Source organism: Mesoplodon mirus (genome assembly GCF_964341445.2).
Source record: "Mesoplodon mirus genome assembly, chromosome: X".
NCBI classification, from domain to species: domain Eukaryota; kingdom Metazoa; phylum Chordata; class Mammalia; order Artiodactyla; family Ziphiidae; genus Mesoplodon; species Mesoplodon mirus.
Genome location: NC_138981.1, coordinates 65,958,391 through 65,985,200, shown reverse-complemented (window position 1 = coordinate 65,985,200; position 26,810 = coordinate 65,958,391). Strand labels below are relative to the sequence as shown.

The 26,810-nt window shown below is 36.5% G+C and overlaps 1 protein-coding gene across 1 annotated transcript in view; it reads right to left on the bottom strand.

The window, feature by feature from the left end:
- GPR174 (G protein-coupled receptor 174) overlaps positions 1 to 25,298 on the bottom strand; it is a 33,639-nt gene extending 8,341 nt beyond the window's left edge. The window contains exon 1 of the mRNA XM_082610391.1: positions 25,230 to 25,298. The gene's annotated coding sequence lies outside the window, so the exon portion shown is untranslated. The remainder of the gene's footprint in view (positions 1 to 25,229) is intronic.
- Between the last annotated feature and the right edge of the window lie 1,512 nt (positions 25,299 to 26,810).

Sequence of the window (26,810 nt, the reverse complement as noted above, 5' to 3'; positions counted from 1 at the left end):
TAGTCTGTGAAAGTGGAGGAGTAAACCAACCTTAAGGGTTCTGGTAAAAAGAGCAAGGGTGAAGTGGAAAGTTAAACCAGTCTCCAGGGCCTCATTCCGGAGCTGGCCTTGATTTGGGGTGTAGGTAGCTACCTAATGTGGTGTAAATTCATGGATCACCAAAAAGCCCTCCTTTAAGGAAAAAGAAAGGAAAAGTCCTTTCCTACTTGTTGGCTGGGGCCCAAACTCCTTTTTCTTAAAGATAAGCCTTTTGCCTTATAGGGAGAGTTTAGGCTTAGAATTTCAGCCTCCCACCCTTAAAGATGGAGTGCAGTAATTTAAACCTGGTAACTTTTCTTGGGGAATGTCAGTACCTCAGACAAACTCAGGATTTCTGGATCGTGTGTAATAGACCTCAGAGCTTTTGCATCCTTTGTCTTTCTGCTCATTGTATCAGATCTTTCTGGTCTTGGTGCTCAGTGGTTACCCCCCTCTCCACAGTTACTTGTGTTTTACTTATAATTTGGAGCCATTTTATCCACACTATATTATACAAGGTGTATAGCATTGTGTTTTTAAAAAGCAAAGCATAATATAGAAACCTCTCAGCAGATATTGGGGTCTTCAGAAACTGCATAAAGAATCCTGATGGAAAATTATTTAAATTGAATTTTAAATACTTAAATGCAAATGGCAAAAAGGAATTGTTTAGCCCTCAGTAATTACCCTATAAAGCATTCATAGAACCTTCAGTAATTACTCTGAAAAATTCCCAGGGAACATTTGATATCCAAAGAACAAGACAATTAATCTAATAAAGGGGGGTGTCTTGAATTTTACTTTTTTTTTTTAATCGTTTGGCCTCACTGCATGGCATGTGGGATCTTAGTTTCCCGACCAGGGATCAAACCTATGGCACCTGCACTGGAAGCACAGAATCTTAACAACTGAACCGCCAGGAAAGTCCTATTCTTGAATTTTAAATGACAGATAATATATACTGTTCTTCAATCAGGCTTTAAGGGAGGCATATGAAAGGGGTACAAGACACTGAACACTGTTATCCCAGATGACTGAATATAAGCCTCCCCTAGTGGTGTTTTTTTCTTTGCTGGACCTGTTTTATTTTATGGCTCTTGGTAGTATGTCTTCTCTCAACAGGCTTCTAGTTGTTTACTTCTCAATATTCTACCGTGTTTTCTATACTTAGAAAGTGGATCCTATAAATTAATCAAGATTCTCACTTCAAAAAATAAGTCCCAAAAGTCTTTTAAGTCACTGTCTAAAGCGTAACCACATACCAGGAACCATTACTGTGGTCCTACAGTTCTCCTTCCAGCATCAGCAACCCTCCTGACTAGTAGAAGCAAACTGAGTCTTCTGGAAACTCTTGGCTCTTAGAGGTATTTTTCTGATTACTGAGACTGAAGTGTCATTGAAAATGATGACTGTATTCCTTGACTAATTTTCCGCCAGTGATGGGAATGCTGTGACCGGTGCATGGCCCTTGGCTTAGGTGGAAGCAGAGAGGCTGGCACATCACTGCTAACGTTTCTTCTTCCCAAACTCTCCTTTTTTGTAAGCCACCACATTTGAGAAAAGAGCTATGATTGTAAAGTGTTAGAAGTGGAGGGTTCTCTTTCCCTGGATCTGTCTCCAAAAGGAGGGTTATAGGGGGTAAAATGGGGAGAGTCCTAGACTAACTTCAAAGACCCTTGTGCTAAATCTACTGTACCCATGGATCCAAGAACCGGGTAATGACATATTCACTTGGAGATCACTCTAGCCCAAGTCTGGAATAAGGATGCCCCAGGTATGAAACATCAAACATCAAATTAGATTGTAGGTCCTCACCAGAACTGTTATCACATTTGTCTGAGATGACATCATATACATATTGATTGAAAAGAGGTTGTGAAAATTGTCATATGGGACCCTTTCATATGACACTCTCTTCATCCCACACTAATATTTTAGGCACTAGATTCACAAAGACCGAGAAATTTTACTCTTCTCTAGGACAGGGCTGAAGTGTCCTAAAGAATCACAGACCCCATCTGAAGTCAAGTCTGGGATTATGTTAGCCTCTGGAGCTTGATGCATGTGCAATATTTGACTGGAATTTTGTGTATTTGTTTTTACTGCATAATGCTCTGTTAGCAAATAAAATAATTTTTCAGTGAGTGGCATTATTTGTAATATTTGGGTCACTTCTGATGACATTTCACTGGAGTGAAAGGTAATATAGTTCAAGATTGAGATATAATGAAGGACAAGCCAATGCTGTCCTTCATTGATCTTGTTCTTTGGCTTTAAAAGCAGATATATATTGGGACTTCCCTGGTGGTGCAGTGGTTAAGAATCTGCCTGCCAATGCAGGGAACACAGGTTCGAGCCCTGGTCTGGGAAGATCCCACATGCCGTGGAGCAACTAAGCTCATGCACCACAACTACTGAGCCTGCACTCTAGAGTCCATGAACCACAACTACTGAGCCCACGTGCCACAGCTACTGAAGCCTGTGTGCATAGAGCCCATGCTTAGCAGCAAAGAGAAGCCACCACAATGAGAAGCCCGCACATCTCAATGAAGAATAGCCCCTGCTTGCGGCAAGTAGAGGAAGCCTGTGAGCAGCAACAAAGACACAATGCAGCCAAAATAAATAAGTAAATAAATAGATAAATTTGTTTTAAAAGAAGCAGATATATATCATCCACTGTTTTCTTGCAGTCTGTAGTATGGGTTGAAAAGTATCTAAGAAACCCAGAAAATCTCTTCTTCTAAAGTCTTTTGCAGATGCTCCTACAGAAAGACTATGAGCTTCTGTTCTGTTTTGACTCAAAGTATAGAGTGTCATCTTCCACCTAAAATGAATAGGCAAGCAAGTAAAGAATACGGACCAGCAATTGCAAACTTTTTGTACATTTCCAGCATAGTATCAGTAACACTCAGCAATATTTCAGGAGGAACAGACATTCATATTTTATCTCTGTTTACAACATTTTGACATGAGCAATAGCTGTACTTCCTTTCTATTATGTTAAATATCACAACTTTATTATTTTAGACTAACATATTTCTGCAGATGTCTTTGTCAGATACAGGTTGAAGCATATCATGCACTTGTGCAAAATCCTTCAAATATTCACACTTTGATGATGTAAATATCTGACATTCAAAGCTCTATTTTCTCTCTTGAGCCCAATCTCTTTTTACACTCTTCCAAATTCCCTAGGCTTCCACCATGCCAGGCTTATCTTGAACACATCATGTACCTTTTAATGTCTCTCTCTCTTTTAATTTAGTTGAAATGTCTTCAAGGTCCAGTCCCCCATCCCCACTTTCCCACTTTGATAGAAAAATTCTTGATAGAAAGGAGAATTTCTATAATCTCATTTCTTCCTCCAAGACTCTCTTGAGTTCACCCAAATTGGAATTAACTCTCCTTCCTTTGACTTCCCACTGCATAGTGCTTATACCTCTTTTATAGTCTGCTGTGTTTCATCCTGTCTGATAGTATAGTTGGTTGTCTATATATTCACTAGATTGTAAGCTTTTTGAGAGTAAGAATTCTGTCCTAATCATCTATGTATTTCTCAAAACACTTAGAACAGACCTGTATTAAATGTTCATTGGTAGACCTTTAGTAAATGCCTGTTAAATTTGAATACAAATGTCCCTGTAAGTCTGTAGAATATTTTTTCCAATTATCCAGTTCTGTATAAGTTTTGAAATATGTCACTTAAAGGCTCTTCAAGTTATAAAATCTAAAAACATATTTAGTAATTTCTAGCTATTGTTTTAATCATTGATATTGGCTACTGCGAAGTATTTGGAGATTAAAAAACCACTTTTTAAAGAGTTTTTCTTTTTTATTTGCTGAGAATCACATTTGAATTATTTTCTGTATGAAGTTGTCTTTTTTAATAACAGGAAAATTTTATCTTTTTTTTGTGTGTGTGTGTGTGGTATGCAGGCCTCTCACTGCTGTGGCCTCTCCCATTATGGAGCACAGGCTCCGGACGCTCAGGCTCAGCATCCATGGCTCACGGGCCTAGCTGCTCCGCGGCATGTGGGATCTTCCTGGACTGGGGCACGAACCCATGTCCCCTGCATCGGCAGGCGGACTCTTAACCAATGCGCTACCAGGGAAGCCCTATCTTTCTTATTGGTCACCTGCCAATGGATAAAATAAGTGCTCTGGATGCCATAACATTGAACTGATTACAATTTCCTACATGGTTTCCTCAAAACAATCAAATGTATTCACTTAAGTGTTTGGGAATCAAATTGAAGAAATTTCAGAAACAATCAAAAAGAAAATTATTCCTTCACAGCAACAGTGACCCCCACAAGCTCTATGCTCACTTAACGTTTAAAAACTTATTCAACTACAATTTTACCAAATTTATCTGCAAGCTCTGAACTAAGGCAGAGTGCACGACTCAAATCACACTAATAGCCTTTTTAAAAATCTCAATTCTTAATATACATTTAAACAGCCACATTGTATTGCAATCAAGCGAAGTGCAAATAAAAGGAAGTCAGGTTTAAAAAGTATTACCCTCCCACTATGCACACACACACACACCCCAAAATGGAGAAGAGCACACTTCTTTGTGGTAATGTGGTGCTATTTTTACTCTTTTTTTTTTTTTTTTTTTTTTTTTTTTTTACCACCACCTGCTACCTTCTTATGGCAGGAAATGACAACTTCCTCCCCCACCATAGCCAGGGAACTCACCAAGTACCGAAAGTGTGTTGAACAGGCACTTGTTCCCAAAATCTGAAGTTGAGAAAAGATTATATTTTTTTCCTATTACATTTACTTGTTAGTTTGCTCACTTTTATCTCTGACATAAGCCAATTGCTTACCTCTCTCTCTCATCATCTACTCAGAGAGTACAGCCGGACTTCTGGATACCTAAGTAATTTAGGCATAAGCTTGCTATTTATTAATTTCCAATGCCTTTCACTTAAATGTATCTTGTGAAAGGCTAAAGAGAGAAGGTACTTTGAAACCAAAACTGGTGACAGTAAATAAAAGGATTTTTTTTTCAGTGAATGGCATCATTTGCAGTATTTGGTTGGTTTTTGATGACTCTTTATATCACTGGATTGAAAACTAAGTGACTAACCACTTCTTGAGATTCATTGCAATTGAATTCATTGCATTTTCTTCCTGTTTTATTTGTAACATTTTAACAAGTGTTAAAGCAATGACATTTAGCTCTAAGAGATGGCAAAAAAACCCTTGAATTCAGATGTTCCCCCACCTCATACTTACAAACTTAAGTGTATGTCAGGGTAAACGAGATTGGAAAAACAACTCTTTGACAGTTTGGAAGGCCAATCGTTTGTTTCAATGATTGACATCAGTGACAGAGTAATTGTGAACATGAGAAATATGGTTACTTTTTATTTTAAGATGATCATCAAATGGTAATGTGCTTCCATCATTTGTTTGTGATCTACCTAACTGTCCATCGATCATTTCAACAAGGCTTTACAGACGGGATAAAAGGAAAGTTGAAACAAATGGTTAGCAATCTTAAGGGCAAATTTATCTAAAACTAGGACCCTTCTCTTTCACTGTTCTTCCTAATACTGGGTACGTCACTGATACACTAACAACTCAAAGTTTTGACTTTAAATTTTTCTTTAATCTCTTTCCTCCCTCTGCCCTGTTCCTCTTCTCTCCCTCCTATTTAGACTGCAACTTCCTCCATCTGACCTTCTCTGCCACACTGTTGTTATCTATGTTGTTTTTTCCTTAGTTCTAGTTCTATCTATCTGACTTCCTTATTACTCTCACAACTTCTTCAACTATGTCATCAACATGTCCTACATACCACACCAAGGTATTCATCTCCAATAAATTTCCTTTGCCTGGGAGAATGAATGGTATTCTCCATGTGAACTTATTTATCTGGGAAAAGTCACCCAAAAGACACAATACAGCACACCTACACACACACAAACACACACACAAACATTACCTTTCTAGACTCCATCAATGAGTTGAAGCAGTTAAGACATTGGATTCCTCACAGTGATAATATTTTTTAAAACAATAAAGTTATCAGAAATAACAAGGCAGAACTATAGTCAATATCTTGTAATAACCTATAATGGAAAACAATCTGAAAAAGAATATATATATATATATATATATATACATTCTTAAATCATATTTAATGGTGAAAGACTGAATTATTTCCTCCTAAGATCAAGAGTAAGTAAATAATGTCTGCTCTCTTTCCTTCTATGCAATGTTGTACAACTTTCCAGGGCAACCAGGCAAGAAAAAGAAAATAAGGTATCCAGACTAGGAAGGAAGAATCAAAATTATCTTTATTTCTAAATGACATGATTGTCTATGTAAAAAAATACAATGCAATCTTCAAAAAAAGAACTACCAGAACTAATAACTGAATATAGCAAGGTTTCCAGAAAAATGTCAATAAAGAAATATCCACTGTATATCTATGTACTAGTAATTAATAGTTGTACATTAGAAATTAGAAAAAGATAACCTTTACAATAGCATCAAAATATGAAATACTTAGAAATATACCTGGTAAATGATGTCGAAAAAACTGTACACTGGTATTCACAAAATCTTGCTGAGAGACTAAAAGACCTAAAAAATGGACCAACATATATCAAAATAAATAAATAGATAGATAGATAGATAAACAAACTTATCAGGAAGCAAGCAATCAAACGAGTTTGTCTTCCCTAAGCTGTCACTTTGAAAGGCTATAGGCTTATTCCAATTACATTCTTTATTGCTCAGGAAAATTTTGGAACTCTCCCTTAGAATTGCACTCAGAGTCTGCCTCATATACTTTAGAATAATCCCTGTGGTGAAAAATCTTTGTCTTTTAAGGGTAGTTGAATTTTGGAAACAGGCAAAAGCCATTCAGAAATAAGTCTGAACAATGAAGTTAAGGATCAAGTTAAACATGCCATTTTTGGCCAAAAGCAAGGTATGATAAGGTATGACCATAGTGTGTTATGACATATTTTTCTTGATTAGCTCAAATCCAGTCTCAAAGATAATTTCAAAGAAGAAGTTATGAGACTATTTGGTGAAACACAGCATCACTACTGTAAGCATATAGCTTTTCATTTGAGGGTGACATTTATTCAAAAATATAAATAGTGATGTATTTATTTAAATTAGTAATAGCAAACGCAATTTAGTGTAATGAAAATAATATCAGATTGAGAGTGAGAAGACTTGAGTTCTTCTTTCACCTTTGTCATTGAATATCTGTGTAACCTTGAGCAAGTCAATTTATCTGGGCTTCTATTTCTTCTCTGAAATGTCTAGGTTAAGCCAAATAACTTTTAGTAGCACTTCTGGCTCTAATATTTTGTCATTTTACTTCTGGATTTTATTCATTTTATTTATTGTATTTATTTATATTTTGGTGCACCACATGACTTCCAGGATCTTAGTTCCCCAAACAGGGATTGAACCTGTATCCCCTGCAGTGGAAACACAGAGTCCTAACCACTGGACTGCCAGGTAATTCCCCTATGTCTGGGTTTTAAATAGCCCTGGCATTCCATTTCATATATATGTTTTCAAGTACATGCATTATATAATTATTGCATAATATGCAAACATTTTATAAGTAATGAGGCATGATTTGTAGTTGGCAAGAAAACGGAATCTGGAGCCAGTGTTCCTGTATTCAAATTGAGGCTCTGCAACTGACTATCTGTGTGACTTTGAGCAAGTTACATAAACATTTCTACATCTCAATTGCCTCATCTGTAAAAAGACGTAACAGTACGTTCCTCTATGGGTATTTAATGAGTTGTTATTTGTAAGATTCTATACCAAGTGCTATATAAATTATTAAATAAAATGAACAAGTTCTTAGTATTTTAAACAGTGTAAAATAATTATATGTATGCATAAATGCTGTCACTAAAGACTGAATGTTGGTTAATGTCTCAAGGAGGAAATAATTTAAACAAATTACATAGACTACAAGTTACATACCTACTAATACAAATTACAAATTGCATACCTATTAATACAAAGGTTTTACTGTTGTTGTTCACCTTGTTTAGCTTTTCTGTTTGTTTGCTAGTTGTAATAGTTGAGTATTTCTCTTTTTCTCTCTTGAGCCTGAGGTTTTATCTTGACTATGGACTTTCAGTGTTATTAATAAATGAAAATGCATTTGAATTTCCCCTAGTTAATTTGAATTTTATATCACGACTGGGATTCAGGCTCAACCAGCACTTTCATTTGTTAATACTTCCAATGGAAGTATAGTACCTTAATTGAGCCAACAGATATTTATTCCACAGAAGACAACAGAAATATATCAACTGTGTAACCTACTCCACCTATAATAAATCACAAATTTACGTGTGTTACAAACATAATATGTTTTGGACAGATGCCTAAATTTTTCTCCTTGTCTCACTGAGCTCTCCAGCTATAGTCATCTTGTTTACCTCAGGAAAAATCTCAAGTGATCTTGAGAAGAGGTTCTTTCCCCTTCTACGAGAAAGTGCAACTAGAAAGAAAGGATGGAGTGGCTTCAAGTTGGCTTTCATATATCCATAAACCCATACACTAAATACTTAAGTTAGACATGTACACATTCACATACAAAGGATATTTTCACTACAAGGTATTGTATTATTTATTAAAACCCTGACCTTATGGTTAGGAATATAACTGAAAGTGACCATACTTAGGGTCTTTTTTTCTCCATATTTTAGTGACCTGCATAGTCATTTTGCTCACGTTTTTTTTATTATATAAGTTTCAGGTGTACAGCATTATAATTAAACATTTGATACACTACAAAATATCACCACTACAAGTCTAGTTACTTTCCATCACAATAAAGTTGACCTTCTTCATCCATTTCACTGACTCCCCCAACCTCCTTCCTTTCTTGTAATCACTAATGTTTGCTGTATCTATGACTTTGTTTTCATTTCATTTTGTTTTCATTTTGTTTTGTTTTGTTTATTTAGATTCCACATATGAGTGAAATAATAGGGTATTTGTCTTTTTCCATCTGATTTATTTCACTTAACATAATCTCATCAAGTTCCATCCATGTAGTCATAAATTGCAGGACTTCATGCTTTTTTATGGCTGAGTAGTATTCCATTGTGTGTGCATGTGTGTGCGTGTGTGTATAATCTTTTTAAATTGAAGTGTAGTTGATTTATAATATTATATTACTTTCATGTATACAACATAGTGATTCAATATTTTTATAGATTATACTCCATTTAAAGTTAGCCATAAAAAAGAATGAAATTTTACCACATCTTTATCCATTCATTCATTGATTGACACTTTGGTTGTTTTCCTATCTTACCTATTGTAGATAATGCTGCAATGAACATTTGTGTTTATATATCTTTTCAAATTGTTTTCATGTTTTTCAGGTAAATACCTAGAAACAGAATAGCTGGGTCATATGGTAGTTCTATTCTTAATTTTTTGAGGGATCTCCATACTGAATTCCATAGTGGCTGCACCAATTTACATTCTCATCAACAGTGTAGGAAGGTTATCTTTTCTCCACGCCCTCTCCAACATTTGTTATTTCTTGTCTTGTCAGTAATAGCCATTCCAACAGGCATGAGGTGGTATCTTATTGTGGTTTTGGCTTGCATTTCCCTGATGATTAATGACGTTGAACATCTTTCCATGTCCCTGTTGGCCATCTGTATGTCTTCTTTGGAAAAAAAATATCTATTCAGATCCTCTACAACTTTTTAAATCAGATTGTTTTCTTGTTGTTCAGTTGTGTAAATTCTTTATATATTTTGGATATTGACCCGTTATCAGATATATTCTTTGCAAATATATTCTGCCATATAGTAGGCTGCCTTTTGATTTTGAGAATGGTTTCCTTTTCTGTGCAGAAGCTTGTTAGTTTGATGTAGTTCCATTTGTTTACATTTGCTTTTGTTTTCCTTACCTTTGGAGTAACATCCACAAAAACATCACTAAGACCCATGTCAGTGAGGTTACCACCTATGTTTTCTTCTAGGAATTTTATGGTATTAGATTGTATACTCAAGTACTTAATTCATTTAGAGTTAATTTTGTATGTTGGGTAAGATGGTTTCATTATTTTGCACATGGATGTCCAGTTTTCCCAACAACATTTATTAAAAAGACTGTCATTTCTCCATTGCATGTTCCTTGCTTGTTTGTTGTAAATTAATTGTCCATACGTGTGAGTTTATTTCTGAGCTCTCAGTTCTGTTTCATTGATCTGTGTGTCTGTTTTTGCACCAGTACCATACTGTTTTGATTACTACAGATGTGTAGTATAGTTTGAAATCAGGGAGCATAATACCTACAGTTTTGCTCTTCCTCAAGGTTGTTTTGGCTGTTCAGGATCTTTTGTGGTTCCATAAAAATTTTCGTATTAGTTATTCTAGTTCTGTGAAATATGCCATTGGAATTTTGATAGGCATTGCATTGAGTCTGTAGATTGCTTTGGGTAGTATGGACATTTTAACAATATTAATTCTTCCAATCCATGAGCATGGAATAACTTTGCATTTATTTGTGTTTTCTTCCATTTTTAAATCAGTGTCTTATAATTTTCAGTGTAAAGGTCTTTCACCTCCTTGGTTAATTTTATTCCTAGGTGTTTTTTTTTTTTGGTTTTTTGTGTTGTTTTTTTTTTTGATGCAATAGTAAATGGGATTTTTTTTAACTTCTCTTTCTGATAGTTCACTAATAGTGTATAAAAACACCACAGATTTCTGTATATTGACTTTGTATCCTGTGACTTTTGTGAATTCACTTATTTCTAACAGTTTGGGGTGCAGTCTTCAGTGTTTTCTATATATATAGTATCATTTCTTCTGAAAGTAGTGACAGTTTCCTTTGTTTCCAATTTTGTTGCCTTTAATTTCTTTTACTTGCCTAATTGGCGTGGCTAGAATTTCTAATACTATGTTGAATAAAAGTGGCAAGAGTGGAATCCTCATCATGTTCCTAATCATAGAAGAAAAGCTTTCAGCATTGAGTATGATTTTACCTGTTGGTTTGTCATATATGGCTTTTATTGTGTTGAGGTATCATCCTGCTGTACCTACTTTATTGGGAGGTTTTTTTATTGTTTTTTGTTTTGTTTTGTTTTGTTTTGTTTTTGCGGTATGCAGGTCTCTCACTGTTGTGGCCTTTCCCATAGCAGAGCACAGGCTCCGGACATGCAGGCTCAACAGCCATGGCTCACGGGCCCAGCCGTTCTGCGGCATGTGAGATCTTCCTGGACCAGGGCACGAACCTGTGTCCCCTGCATCGGCAGGCAGACTCTCAACCACTGCACCACCAGGGAAGCCCTGTTGGGAGTTTTTATCATAAATGTATGTGATTTGTTTTCAAATGATTCTTATGCATCTATTGAGTTGATCATATGATTTTTACCCTTCATTTTGTTAATGTGATATATCACATTGATTGATTTGTATGTGTTGAAACATCCCTACATTTCTGGAATAAATCCTACTTGATCATATAATCCTTTTAATATATTGTTGGATTAGATTTGCTAACATTTTGTTGAGGATTTTTGCATCTATGTTTATCAAGGATATTGTCCTGTAGTCTTCTTTTTCTGTGGTATCCTTGTCTGGTTTTGGTATCAGGGTAATGTTGCCTTCATAAAATGTGTTTGGAAGGATTTCCTCCTCTTCAGTTTATTGGAAAAGTTTGAGAAAGATAGGTATGTAATCTTCTTTGTATGTTTTGCAGAATTCATGAGTGAAGGCATCTAATCCTGGACTTTTGTTTGTTGGGAGATTTTTGATTACTGTTTCAATATCCTTATTAGTAATATGTCTATTCAGATTTTCTATTTCTTCATGATTCAGTGTTGGAAGATTATATGTTTCTAGGAATTTACTGTTTGTTCTCAGTGGTCCATTTTTTTGCCATGTAATTGTTCAGAGTAGTCTCTTATGATACTTCATTTTTCTGTGCTATCAGTTGTAACTTCTCTTTCATTTGTTTCCTTTGAGTCCTCTCTCTTTTTCTTGTCTAGCTGAAGGTTTGTCAATTTGGTTTATACTCATGATTTTTTAAACTGAGCTTAAGTATTAGGCATCTATTAGTCATGTCCACTTCTGATTGTTAGATATCTAGGCTGGTTTTTCAGTAATACTCTTCTTCTAAGAATAGGTATCAAGACAAAGGAGCCAAAAGCAAGCATAACAAACACCACCCCTATCTCCATAATCTGTTCTGAACCTACATTCATTGACCTTAAGCTTAGTAATCAGTGAATAGGTGCTTGCCTAATATGCATGAGTCACCTACAGCTACTGTAATCTTCTTTTTTAGCAAATGGCATCCCTTTTCTCAACAAACACATATTATCCTCTATTGTATGACTAGGGTGGCCAATGTGTGCTGAGTGATATATCTATATCTATATCTATATCTATATCTATCTATATAATTTAAACTGATTCTTCCTTTTGTCTCAGGCTCCAGTATGACTCAATGGGACACTATTAATAAAAATCACATTCTACCAAATACTCTATAAACCACAGCTTTTCATGTTCTATAAGATTACATTTATTGACTGAGATAAATGTAATTTAACTGGCCATTACCTGGTAATCTATCAAGTGGACCAGATGTGGGACAGGCTCTCATTGCCTGCCCAGGGCCCACAGAATGAAAGAGCACTCTTTTAGGGGTGATGCCAAAAGAGAAGTCAAGATAATAGTTTAGTATGTACTGTTTTCTCCAGTGTTGGGGAAATTCTTTAATCAGAGCAATAGGGTCCCCTGAAGAAGCCATAGGGAATCTAGCTGGTTTAATTCATTCATACCTGAAAGAACATAGAAGAACAGTGATCAAATGCAGCATGAAGACGATGCTCAGGAGGGCTGGAAAATTTCAGCAAGTAGATGCTGAGACCCCAGAAACAGATTACCACTGGGCAAAGGAGAGCGTGAAAAGAGTTACACTTAGCCCTTAGTGGTAGCAAAGTAGGGTGAGTGGAAATCCCTTTACTACCATCTGACATCTCCTGTTGACTTAGCAGCTTTTGGAAAGGGTGAGAGTGGATAAGGATGTCAGTGGCAGGGCTCACAGTCCCTCCCTTGTCATAAGGAGCTCTTCATTATAATGAGCTAGCCCAGGAAAATCTCACAGCTTATAGTCAAACTCAACACAGTTGGAGTGTAGAAACTGATTTTTTTCTCAGTTAGGGATTTTTCTAAGTTCTCATGACCGCAACTGTTTAATTAATTAGTGAATACACATGAAAGGAGACCCAGCTGGCCACTGGCTGTCAGCACAGCTGGTGCTAAGAAGATAGACTAACTTCTGTGCAAAACTACCTTACAGGTACCCTTGCAATGCTTATAGATGGCTTCCTATGTGTGGTGATTTGAGGACATCAAAAAAACACACTCCACACCTGCTCCTCTCTGCTTCACTTTACCCAGGGATCACTTGCTCAGGCTTGCCACTTTGCCTGAAATATACCATTATAGATTGAATCCTTTAAGGCACTTTGTCTTTAAGGCACTTTGTCTCCAAGAATCTCCTATTAAAATGAAACTACTACAAGGAAGACTTTCACTTTAACCCATTAACTGTAATCAATCAGATAAGGTAGTTCACCTTAAAAAGTGAATGGGATGAAATATAAAGAGCGAGAGTTTTACTTGGTAGAAGAAGGGAGGTAAAGGAATGTAGAGGCAGATAGCCTTAGGTGGTGTAATGTAGTAGGATTACTTGAGAAGCCAGATTGTATCATAAGTTTTGGCAGAGAATTCTACAAAGGGGAGAAGAGGGCGGGAAAGATAGAAGGCAGGCAACTAACATAGCAGCTGCCACCTAAACAAGTTTGCTTCAAAACAGTCATTTTAACAATCTTTTCTCAGATAGATTGCCAGCTCCTTGGGGAAGGGGATCCTTTCAAAGAGACCAGAGTTCAAATGCCAGGTTCAGTTGGGGAAAGTGGCTCTCTTCCTCTCTCTCTCTCTTTCTCTCTCTCTCTCTCTCTCTCTCTCGCTCTCGCTCTCGCTCTTTCTGTCTCTCTCTCTCTGTCTCTCTTTCTCTGTTTCTCCCCTCTGCTCTCCCTCTCTCCCTCCCTCTCTCCCTCTATTCTCTCTCCCTCTTTCTCCCCCTTGTAAAATGGTATAATAAACAATGCCTACTCCTGGGGTGTATTGTTACAATTACATGGGATATCCCAAGTAAAAGCCAGTAAGACCATGCTTGACACAATAGATGGTCAATACACGTTATTTGTCCTTTTCCTCTTGCCTCTAAGACATAGCAAATAACGTGCTGGGCACACAGGAACCTCTCAATATATGCTTTAAAAGGACCTGATGAAGAAAATTAATGGTGAAAATAAAGTAGACTAAAGTTCTTTCTAAATTGCTTTTTCTTTAAAAAAAAGGTAACAATGCTGAATAAATAGACCTGAGAAGAGAATGAGTAATGCATTATCAGGTGTCCCAGTATCCACAGAAGTCTGTCATGGGGACTAAGAAAGGAAGCCCAGACAGGAAGTTACAGACAGTTAATCTCTACTGGTAGTTTGCCATGTGTGAAGGTAGAACAAGAATTATCCAAGTACCACCTAAACTGGGCAGATATGTGAGGACAAACTAGAGTAATAAACCATAGGGACAGAATTCAATGACTGAGCAGGGCCGCAGATTAATCATAAACTCTACCAGGCAAATCCAGCTGACTAGAAGCAGATTCTATTAAGATGGTGAATATTCTCAGGAATTTTTTTTTTTTTGGTCATTTAATTTATTGTATTTCATGGACAGGACTCAGGCAAGATATCAACAAGTGGATTTTGGTTTGGCAGTCACTTCATCAATTTCTTCTAGAACAGTCATATACCATAAAATTACTGTTTTACTCGCTGGCTTTTTCAACTGCCAAAACAGGCCACCTAAGCTGAGCGAAAGCAGGATGTAGGGGAAAGAACACTGGTTAGGCATAGGATACCTGGCTTCTAGTTTTGGCCGTATCACTAATTAGTGGTATAACCTTAGGAAAGTTCCTTCCATCTCTGGTGCTCAGTCTCTCATCTGTAAAATGAAGGACTTTGTAGACTAAATTATCCCTAAGGTTCTGATACTCTTAAGTCTACTAGAAAGTTTGATTTGGCAGATAGGTCTAATTCTAGATAAAAATTGGAAAAATATGAAGAAATTTTGTGTTCTTATTTTTAAGTGCTTCATCACCTCATGTCTGATCAAGAGTCCTCACATCACAACCTACCTGCCTGGAGTCCGTATCCAATCCAAGACCCATAATCTTAGGCAGACTTTCGTGATGTGCACAAACTTATTCCTGTCATGGACTGCTCCTCATCAAAACATTTTTAGGGCCAGTGTCTCTACTTTTTTTTTTTTCTGGTACATGGGCCTCTCACTGCTGTGGCCTCTCCCATTGCGGAGCACAGGCTCCGGACGCACAGGCTCAGCGGCCATGGCTCACGGGCCCAGCTGCTCTGTGGCACGTGGGATCTTCGTGGACCTGGGCACGAACCTGTATCCCCTGCATCGGCAGGTGGACTCTCACCCACTGCACCACCAGGGAAGCCCCAGTGTCTCTACTTTTAACCTCAGAAAATAAGTAGATTTAAGCTAATGCATTAAGGACAGAGGACTAGAAGATATTATCCAAGACCTTCACAAAAAGCATGCAGACATTTTCCCAGCAGCCTATTTTTAAATAACTCATGGGAACTATTGCAGACCTAAGCAAAAAAGAGCATGGTACAGTACCATAGGAGGAGAGTAAGGGAGAGGTTTTAATCAGGTTAAACCCCTTACATCATACACTGAAGCCTGCTCAGCAGCCTACATATGGAGTAAGTAATTCAACAAGTTCAGAGAGCAAATACTTATTGAGCACTTGGGTCAACATGCCATTTTCATTAATAAGCCCAAAGATGACATCATGATGATTCGGTGAGCCTTATTATAATTTTTAAATTTCTGGCAGACTGATTGAGTATTTAAACTAAAGATTAGACTATTAGTCTTTATTACATCTCTATTAATAACCTTCTAATCTCTACTGATGCTTTAGTCTTTACAAACAAGGTAACTGAGGGCTAGAGAAAGCAGGGGATTCATCTTGATTTACATAGCAAGTTAATAGCAGAGCCAAGACTAGAATTTAAGTTTTAATTCAAAATCCTTGTGTTTTTTTTATCAACATCACATTTCCTCACAACTACACATTCTGTAGTATGTGTGTATCCACACATATTTCTCTCCCCCTCATACAGTCCAACTCTTTGGATGAAAGTTTTGTTTATGTTATTAAGGCAGTCAACTTTCTAAGTCACCACAGCATACAAATCACCAGAAACAAGTATCCCTCATTTTTTTTTTTGCAATGACATGGAAACCAGTGGTCTTTACTATGTGCAAAACATCAACATCTATTCTTATCTCTTCCTCTTCTCTCTCTCTACCCCAGCCCCCACACATACAGAAACACAGACACCTAGACATCCATTTCTACTGACATAGAAGACTGGAAATTAACCAAAATGAGACAAATGTTCTTTTTTCCTCTTTACCTCCTTTTCTGCTGCTACAATTTGCTAAATTATCTGTCAAGGACAAAGGAATTAAGTGATGAGCAATGCCATGTAGTAAATCAAGTCACCATGTTAGATGTCACTGGAGATAAAAAGAAAGGAGACATGGCCTCTCTCATTGAAAACTTGTAGACTGGTAGCAGTGACACAATAGACAAAACAAAAGAGAAATGAGTAAAATCAAATGTTAAATTGAGCAATTCAAATGTCCAGCTCTGTAAAATCTGCCATGTATTTAGAGTACAAACCCACAATAGTTTTTAATGTGTTAGGCCATTCCATAAGGCACTTATAAAAGCAGTGATTTCACTAATCCATAAAACTCACACGTCTCTTTCTCATTTATTCTGCTGCAAGCCTTATAACAATTACCCTTCTCATAAGCATTTAGAACTGCAAGCTTGACCAAATGCAATGCTCCAATGTACTGAAGGAAACCTATCAGGTGAAAGACAGGTGCAACTTAATTTTCCCAGAGTGATTTCAATCCAATTTCACATGGCATTTTACAAATTGTATAGAGGAACTCTGACCAAAGGAGTGCAAAGTACCTAGTAAGTATTAGCATTAGCATTATGATACACACCCTATAGAAAGAGGTGTCCTTAATCACACTATTTTCATAGATAGAGAAACTGAAAAATGAGAAATCTTGCTGTCTTGTTCAGGTTTATACCCCAAGTCAGTCCCAAAGGAGCACAACTTGAAGCTCAAGCCTGTAATTGATACCTGCTCAAAGTATGATTTAGAACAGAGTTCTAAATCAGGGATGGATGTCCCAAGTTCCTTCCTTTATTTCCTCTTGGATACGGAAACATAAACATGGGCAGGGGGTGGGGAGCATTGCAGAGACCAGGAAGATATGGGGTAATAACCAACATTATCAGATGAACTATCTTAAAACCCTGTTACTGTGTTTTTGGTTTTTTTTCTTTTAATTTTTTACCCAGAGATCTGTAACTAGGTGGGTTAGATGTTTACAACACTGAGCTCCTAAACTTAAGTATGTGAGTCAGATTCTCGTTAATTCTTTCTGAAATATAGCCATAGATTGTGTTGTGAACCTGGGACAGGCATCCTCTAACTCCAAGGCCTTGGTCTTAAGGGAAAAAATGACTCACAAATATAAATATAGCTCTACTTTCTATTCTGATGGTTGGTATGTAGCATCAGTTTTTTATATGAAGGACCTCATGCTTTTCCCTTCAATTTTGATGCCCTATACCCAATAGAGAGTGTAATAGGAGGTTGGCAATGAAGTATACACATAAATTATTTTATTCCCCGAGACTTATTTAGGAGAGTCTCTCTGTAAATTTTTGTTTGTGCCCTTTCCTTGTTTTTATTTTAACTTGTATCTAAAACCACATATTCTGTCCTAGTCTCTAATATGGCCTTATATCTAAAATTCAGAACATTTACTCTAAACTTAGCATGACATAGGTTAGGGATAGAAAAGCAAATCTTTTGTAAAAGCTCTAATATGATTTCCTTTTTGCGTCACTTCAGCTTAAACGTGAATGGGGATAGTGATTCTCTGTTTAAGGAAAAATATGTCATGAAGTCACATATCTTCTAAATCTGTTTTGTATAGTCAGGTTTAATATGTGTTACTTTATCTTCCCCAAGTAAATAAGCTCCATGAGGGCAGGGGCTTTATCTTATATGACTCATATTCTTACCCATACTATGCTGGAAAAGTAGTAATCACACCATATAGATTGGTTAAAGAGAATTAAAGTACTTCATCTATATTTTCTATGATCCCCATGTTTTATCCATTTTTATTCCTCATGTTATGTGTTTTACCCCCTTATTTCCTAGTTCACGCAGCCCGAACCTAATAAAAGAAAAAAAAACTATTTTTAAATTGGTACATCTTAACTCCTTCTATTATAAACTCTCTTGATTCTCAAGTGGAAAGGGTCAAAGTAGTGTGATGTGACTTTATCATATAGAGATAGTATAGCATAAAGGAAAAACTTTGGCAACCAATGGAATTGGGTTTGAAATTCAAACAAGACAGTTGTAAAACTTTGGGAAACTTATTTAATTTCTGCACATTGTTTTTTTTAATCTATAAAGTGTGTGAAATAACATAGTTATTTTCAAGAGATAAGAGATATTGCCCAATGCTTAGTACTTCATAAGTGCACAATAAATCATAATCATTATTATTTTTATAGCAGAGAACCCCAAACAAAAGTTAGAGCTAGTAGTAGATAAGCTCCAAAAACCTGGTAAATTCTAGACTCTAGGTAGCTTCTTAAATATTTAATAGCTTTTTCTGGAGTCATTACTAGGAAGATACATGATTTCAAATAGGGCATAAGTTCTTAGGGGGAGAAAACAGCTCAAGGATGACCTGAATCTGATGTTGACCCTTAGTCCATGGTGAGGACCATGGCCCTGCCTTGAAGTTCACAGCTTGAGCTTTGAGGAGGATTTGGGAACCACTAAATGTACATCAAAACCCATAAATCATATTGGAAAATTCTGATTATTTTTCCTTTCCTATAAAAACTAGACTGGTTTCCCAGAGTTGTGAGAATAGAACAAGGCCAAAGATTCAGAATTTTCTATAAAGAAAATGAAATCAACACACTTAGCAGTGAGACTGAGCAAATCAAAACTAACTTATATTCCAAAATGAATTTTTCAAACCTAAAAATAATTCCATACCCACAAAAAGGCTATGTGAAATTAAAATCTTATTTTGAAAACACACTATTAAACATGAAAACTAATTATATTGTTTAAATAAACATGCTAAGAGTTTATGGGAAAAGATAATGAACTGATCATCGCGACTTAGAAGTATTTTATATTCTTTGGGCCAATAAGACAAGGGGGTTAATGCATGAATGCATTACTAGATTAGACTTAAAATCTCCAAAGCAACATCATACAGTCTTTGGAGGGGAGTTTATTAGGGTGGTTCACCATCAATTTTCATTTTATAGTGTCCAAAATATTTCCTTCCAGTTCACAAATGTGTCACTAAATGAAAATGCTGGGGAACAGACTGCATCTTTATCCAGTGTATTAAAGCATCCTGCATACTGGAGATCCCACTGCATTTGGATAGGAGCCAGCATGATTAACCCTCATGCCCATATTTTCCAGATACTGGTTTAGCATAAGTTTTTATTCTAGCTCTGTATGTTTGTCCCAAGTCCCAGTCACGGAACAACTTATAACCCAAGGTAATCAACCTTTATGTCTCTTCCTTATTGAATGATGTCACAGGGATTTTCAAATTTACTGATTCCCACAGGTCAGGCAGCTTTAAATTTCCTGAGTAATTTTATTCCCCTAGGAAAGACGAACAGGCACACAGATGACAATTTTCAATGTTCAATGACTACAACTGTAACTTTGAATCAAGATGGTTATTAACAAGTAATTATATGTAAAATATAATCCAGGTCATACTCTGTGAGTGCTGAGAAACAGCACTCTTGTCTCTGCAGATTGCTAAATGTGTTTACAGTGCTTTGCTTAATCAAATTTCATGGTCCAAAATTGGGGAAAGTTTACTCTACTTTCCATGACCAAAAGGACCCTTCAGCAAATGGCCAGAGCAAAGCTGGGCAGCCCATAATTTAGTGGATTATCCCCAACTCTGGATAACTAGGGCCCAAAAGTCTATTTTCCCTACTTAACCTGGATTGGTTACCTAGACTGACAACTTCACAGTCTGTCATATTCATATTGTGCTTCAGCTAGGTAGATCATCATCAGGATGAGTTTATTATATCCATTGATGTGAAATTAACACAATTTTTTTTTTAGTCCTGATAAGATTTGGAAGTCATAAACTTTCAGAGGGAAATACTTTACTGTACCTGATGTCTTGTTATGGACTGTGCCTGATTTTGACAACAAAACCAGGTATTTCTATCATCAGTGGCTCTTCCTCAGAGAGATTAATGTTAAGTCTAGTGACTGAAATTTCCTTTATTATACTGAATTGCTTTATGAAGTATTAAAAATTAGAACCACCTAGCTTTAAGCTTAGCATCCTTAGAAAAAAAGAGAAGTCTGGTTGCACCTTCAGAGTTAAAAATATTAGAATGAAGGGGGGAAAAAAAGATTAAGCAACAACAACAAAACAAGAACAAAATCAGGTCCCAGTCAAAGCTGGACCCAAGAAGATAGAAGCAGAATGCTATAATTATTATGGAAATGTGGGAAGAAACTGCTAAATAAATATATCTTTAGAATATTAAATGAGTAAAATCTTTAGGTATAAAAATTAATAGAGGGCAGGAAAATATAGATTTAAAAATCCCCTTTGCAGGTCCCTACCACCTAAGCCAAACAAAAACGAAAACAAAGACAATTTTCTAAATTATTTCTGCACTTACAATTTTAAGCTAACCAGATAAATTGGACAAAAAGAGTAAGAGGACAACACTGTGTCTACTAAAGAAAAGTTTGTTTATTGCACCCAGGTTATGCTCTTCCTCTATCGACATTAACTGAATTATTTGGATAATCATTCAAGTTTCCACTGTGAGAAGAATGTATAAAGATAACTTCATATCTTAGAGTACCTCTGATAGAATTTTTAATAAAAGTTATCTAACTTTGTCATATCATTGTGTTTAAAGGTAACACCAGTCTTTTGTTTTAGACTCTTTACAAGAATGTCTAGTGCATATCCTTGATTCGCTAATATGCACAATATATGTCAAGTTGCCAAATGTTCATTAATTTCAACAACTTCAATTTTCGAGGAAGAAGAGAGGGAAAGAGATCTTCAACGTTTTATAGTTAATCTAGAACAGAAATTGTTTCTGTTGTTTGGAACCACTATCTTACCTCTGTAATCAGGGTGGCTTAATTATATCCATTGAAGTGACCTTAGTGATAAATATCAAGAAAACATTTCCTTTTGCAGTTTTAGAATTGAAAGGATTTAAAAAACGAGCACACCTGATAAATAATAAATCAGTCTATCTTCCACATGTCATTCATTTTCCAGCATACCATTTGGTCAGACACTTCAGAGTAGCTACCCAAAATAACAAATTTTTAGTTTTAAAGATCCAATTCATAGGTCACTTTGTGTCATTTAAAAAAGATTCAATACTCCAGACAGTAAATCATCATCAGTACTGTTATCCTATAAATAACTTGTAAGAAATATTTTATCATATAAAAAATGTCATTAGCTTTTAAGAGATATCTGGTAGCATCTTATTAGCGTATGAGAAATACCTGAATCTGATCTTCCAAGTAAAGCTGAAAAGAATCTTAGCTAAGTAATTATAACAATATTAAAACTTTTCTTCTGCTGCTAAGAACGTGGACAAAACCTTGTCATTGTCTGCCTTAAATAGTGTAAGCAAAAGCTCTTGGAAGAAACAAATATATTGTCAATAATTAAGGAAGAAATTGAGGGGCTTTTGACTTGGGGTAGACATCTGCATATATATTTAGGTACCTAGTGAGATAGCAATTATGCTGTCTGAGATAAAACTGAGCCTGAATAGGCAGCCTTGGCTTATGTGCTGGACATAAGTCACACTTCTATGTGACCCACATACTGATCATGGCCAACGGTGTAAACTTTGATTTCCTTACTAGGTAATCAGAGTTAGTGAACTTCTTGGCCCATACCCAAATCCCCAGGGTCTATACAGACTTGATTTTCGTTAAGATCGTGCACTTCTGATTATTTCTCAAGAGCTCTATCTGCATCTGGCTGATGCTAATGTAGCTGTTGCTACAAATGAAAGTGATGCCTGTGAAGCATAGTCTCTACTCGCAATTGTCTTCCAATGACTATACCAAGAGAGCCCACTTTAATTTTCAAATCTAAGATTATCACCCTCTTATATGATAAACATTAGTGATAGTCAAGCCACTAACTACTGCATCCTCTTTGGGATTCACATACTAGCAATTATTACAATATTTAGCTTCCTCGCACTTTATCCTAAGCCTCATATACCTGTTTCTGCAAGGCAGATACCCTGTAATCTTGATCCCCTTCTCAAATCTGGACTCTCCTAGACCTCAACACTTTCTTAATACTCTCTCTTACAGCTTTGCCAAACTTACGCCCTGGCACTCGATATAACACATAAGCATCCAGTCCACGGCCAAGTCTGTGGTAGTATTATATTACGGCACCTAGTGTACATCAATTTGCATTTTGGGATTTTTTTCCTGTCAGCACAGTAGGAATAATTATTTCCTATTCTTTCAAGTAAACAGTGGTAAAGCCCAGCAAATCAAGGTTTGTCACATTATCAGGGCCCTTGGGAGAAACCTGAATTGTGCCCCCGGTATTGAGAAGTCCTTGAATGATTTCAAAATGACATCTTTTAACATTTCTTAATGAATAATTCATGTGTCTGTTAATCCTCAAGCCTTGTTAGGCAGTAAAATGAAATGAACACTGGACAAAGTGTCACAAGACCTAGGATCCAACCTTTTCTCTGTTATGGACTCACAGAGGTTCTTAACCCATTCACTTCAACTCTCTGGGCTTCAGTTCAACTGTAAAATGCAAACTGACGATCTATGTCACTTCCCAAAGCATAAAAGAGTCTCATATGCTCGTCACTGCTCCAGTGAATGACAAGATTCGAGTCTGTCTCTGATAATTTCATATTCTCTGACTAGGGTTCTGGCAACTGATTCTTGGGACCTACGGCATAAGAGGAAGGCTTTGGGGATGTCACTTTAATGGGCAAGGGAAACAGGAATGTCTATGGTCTCTCCTCCGGGATTAAGTAGGAGTCAGAAAAAGGAGTTAAATTCCCTTTTTGGTTCCAAGCATCTGATTGGTGCCAACAGTGTCTATCAGAGGAAGACAGAGAGCATGCTTCTTTCTCCTTTTAATTTCAGTTACTTAGTGCAAAGGGGGAAAATTGAGTCCATTAATTCCTAAAAATCCCTAGGTGGAAATTCAGTGAGCTTTTTGAAAGAGTCAATGTCCCTCTTGTATGTATTCACCTTTACAATATTCTGTACTATATTACACTGGCCCCAACAGAATAGATACAATAGATGGTTCCTGTCTCACAGAAATATTACTGCAAACATGCAAGGTAGAGTAGTACATGTGTTAACAAGTGCAAAGAAAATTTTATAATTAAAAAAACAATTCCCTTTTGGCACAGACTTCTTGGAGTATGGCATTTATGTATTCCAAAACTTTGCTAGCTTGGAATCTTTCCCTGGGCTAAAATAATTGAATCCCATCTTATAAACAAGGTCTTTATGTATAGCACAGGGAACTATATTCAATATCCTGTGATAAACCATAATGGAAAAAATATAAAAAATGTTTATATGTTTATGACTGAGTCAGTTTTCTGTACAGAAGAATTTGGCACAACATTGTAAATCAACTATACTTCAATTAAAAAAAATTGAATCCCATCTATAAGGTTGGTACCTTTGCCACCATACCTGAGATTTACAGCAAAAAAAACATTCAGAAAGATATACTCCTTGCTGAATGACCCAAAGCTCTCTAACAAATGTAGCTTTCCTAGTTGAATAAAATTATAACTTTTTTCTTCCCTGGAAAGATTACTGCAGTATAATATGAAGTCCCTGTACACCACTGTTGATAGCAGAGAAGGGAGCAGGAAAGTCATTTGGGATTTAATCTTGGGTCATGTTGCACCATAAAAATCTATCATGTCCTTTCTGTTAATCTCTGAATGGAGTTTCTAACAGTTTCATGCTATTGATAGCCTCATCATTTAAAGTCTGAAGGCAACTTCCTTAATATTTCCTCTTTGAGCACAAAAGAAAAACAACATGCGAACCAGAAAACAATTTCACTTACATTTTGTCAAAATAAGTTGTCAGTTATGTGTCTAAAAATGTAAATTTAATTCAAAATTATTTTATCCATTGTTGACTTTTTAAATATACTGATTATTTATTCTGATAGATGCAGCTTCTCTATAAGCAACTGTTTCTATTATTTTCTTATTTCCTCTCTCTATCATTAAAAATATGTTTTGTTTTGTTTTGTTTTCTTTCTGGAGTGTTTTCTTTGAACGCAGACTCTTTATAGCTAACATTAATTATAATTCACTTTTAAAGTGAAAGTATGTAACTTATATAAGCTAATAGGAACACACATTCATGCTGGTAAGGGTCCTGAGATATTATAGCTCTTTTATTTTTTAATCATAGCTCATTTTGAAAATAACACAAATCTAATTTAATATTTTGACAGATAAAAATATCATCTACAAAGAAGTATAGCAAAGAGTAGATAAAAACATCCTGCACATTCATACAAGTAACTCTGCTTAATAAAGAGTTGGTTAAATCATGAATGTTCATAAGACTATTTTATTCAATATCAATTGAGGGAAACACATTATGAAAAACCTCTCCATGTCAAACTTACATTTCTCCAAGTTCAAAGTTGCCTTCTCCCTCTCACCTCAGGCAGCCAACTGTATAATTATTTTTGTTTGTGCAAATACCAAGGAAATGACATAAAAGGATGGTCCAGATTTATTATATCGATACCACCCTCAGATCTGACAGGTTACCCAGAATCTGGTGTGAAGACGTCAATTCAAGACAACAAGGGTGAAAGGCACAGATAATAGCTAATATGCATTTAAAAACTAGAGCTTACCGTTTCAGTTTCTTTCTGTTTTCTCCAGAGATCTCCAAAGAATTCATGTGACAGCCACTCCAACAAGGACACTACTGATCTGTGCAACAATTCCAGCTCCCTGTTCTGAGAACAACCAATCCAATCCCCCTTCACTACCACACCAAAAACAGGAAAGAGAGAAAGAAAGAAAGAAAGAAAGAAAGAAAGAAAGAAGAAAGGGAGGGAGGAAGGAAGGAAAGAAAGAAAGAAAGAATGAATGAAAAAATGAATGAAGGAAAGAAAGAAAAAGAAAGAAATGAAGGAAGGAAGGAAGGGAGTAGGGAATGAGGTTGGAAGGAAAGTAAAAAAAAATCAAAATAAAAGACAAATGAAGAAAGCAAGAGGAAAAAGAAAAAAATAAAAATCTTAGCATTACATAATCACTACCATGTTGAACAACATGGTAGTGAGATGTCAGAGTGAAATATGCAAGCCACTCTGTGAACACTGAACATTTCTGTTTTCCAGGGGTAGCTTATGCTAAAGCTCGCTCTCTCTCTCTTCCTCTCTCTCTCTTTCTCTCTCTCTCTTTCTGATTAATGATGCAGGGCTACCACTACAGTCTGCAAAGCTTCACACTTAACACAGAAATTCTCGTTTCTATTTATAGGGCCACAGTGTATTGTCTTCCAATCCTGTGGTTGAACTCAGCTTTGACTTTGTGGTATACAACCTATTTGCTTATGAAGCCCTTTGCTGAAGCTAGGAGCCCCTGGTCCCATCCATAGACAGTTGATCACTGCAATCTTCACTGTTTTCCTTTCTCACAGACTCTCAATTATTGTGTTCAAGTATGAAAGTGGACACACCCTATCTAAGGATGTCCCTTAGGTAGCTCCCAATAGGAGACATCAAGGTGGGGAAGACATCTGCCTAGGGTATTCTTTTATGTTTAAACATCCAAACTCCTGATAATGAAATAAATATTCCTTAAGAGGTTTGGAGATACTTAACCCACCATTTCCTATCCACCAACTCCCCATTCCCCTCAGAGTCTTTGTGACCAGGAAGTACAGGTAAGCACCCATTTCCACTCAGTGTTTTGGGAGGACTGAGTGAAAAGAAGTTGATTTCCTGTAGCCCAGATTTATAGCCACAGCCTCTTAAAGATGGTGTTCCCAGAAGCCTCAGAGGCCCAGAGCCCAGCACCACACTGTATTAGGCACCTAACACACCACCACCACTAACACCATCAGCACCACTAGAAGATGAACAAGAGGCAACTGAAGGCAAGTCCCAAGACGTGAGTAGTATCTTTAGATCAGAGTGAGGGAATTTTTCACATAGGCCATAGGAGAAAGAAATATGTTAGTGCAGGTCCAGCCTCACACCAGGACATACCTGTATGATATAGGAAGCACCTGTAGGGCTCTCTGCTTCAAAATGCTTCCTTCACTAATGCCTGAAACACTAGCCCTATGGAGGTAAGCATTCCCTTCTTCCTGAAGTCTTGATTTTCAAATCCTGATGCTGTCTTAGAAATATACTTACTTAAAAACCTTGGTGTGAATGAGTTAATTAGAATTCGAAAGACAGAAGTAGTTGGTGGGAGCAGGTCAC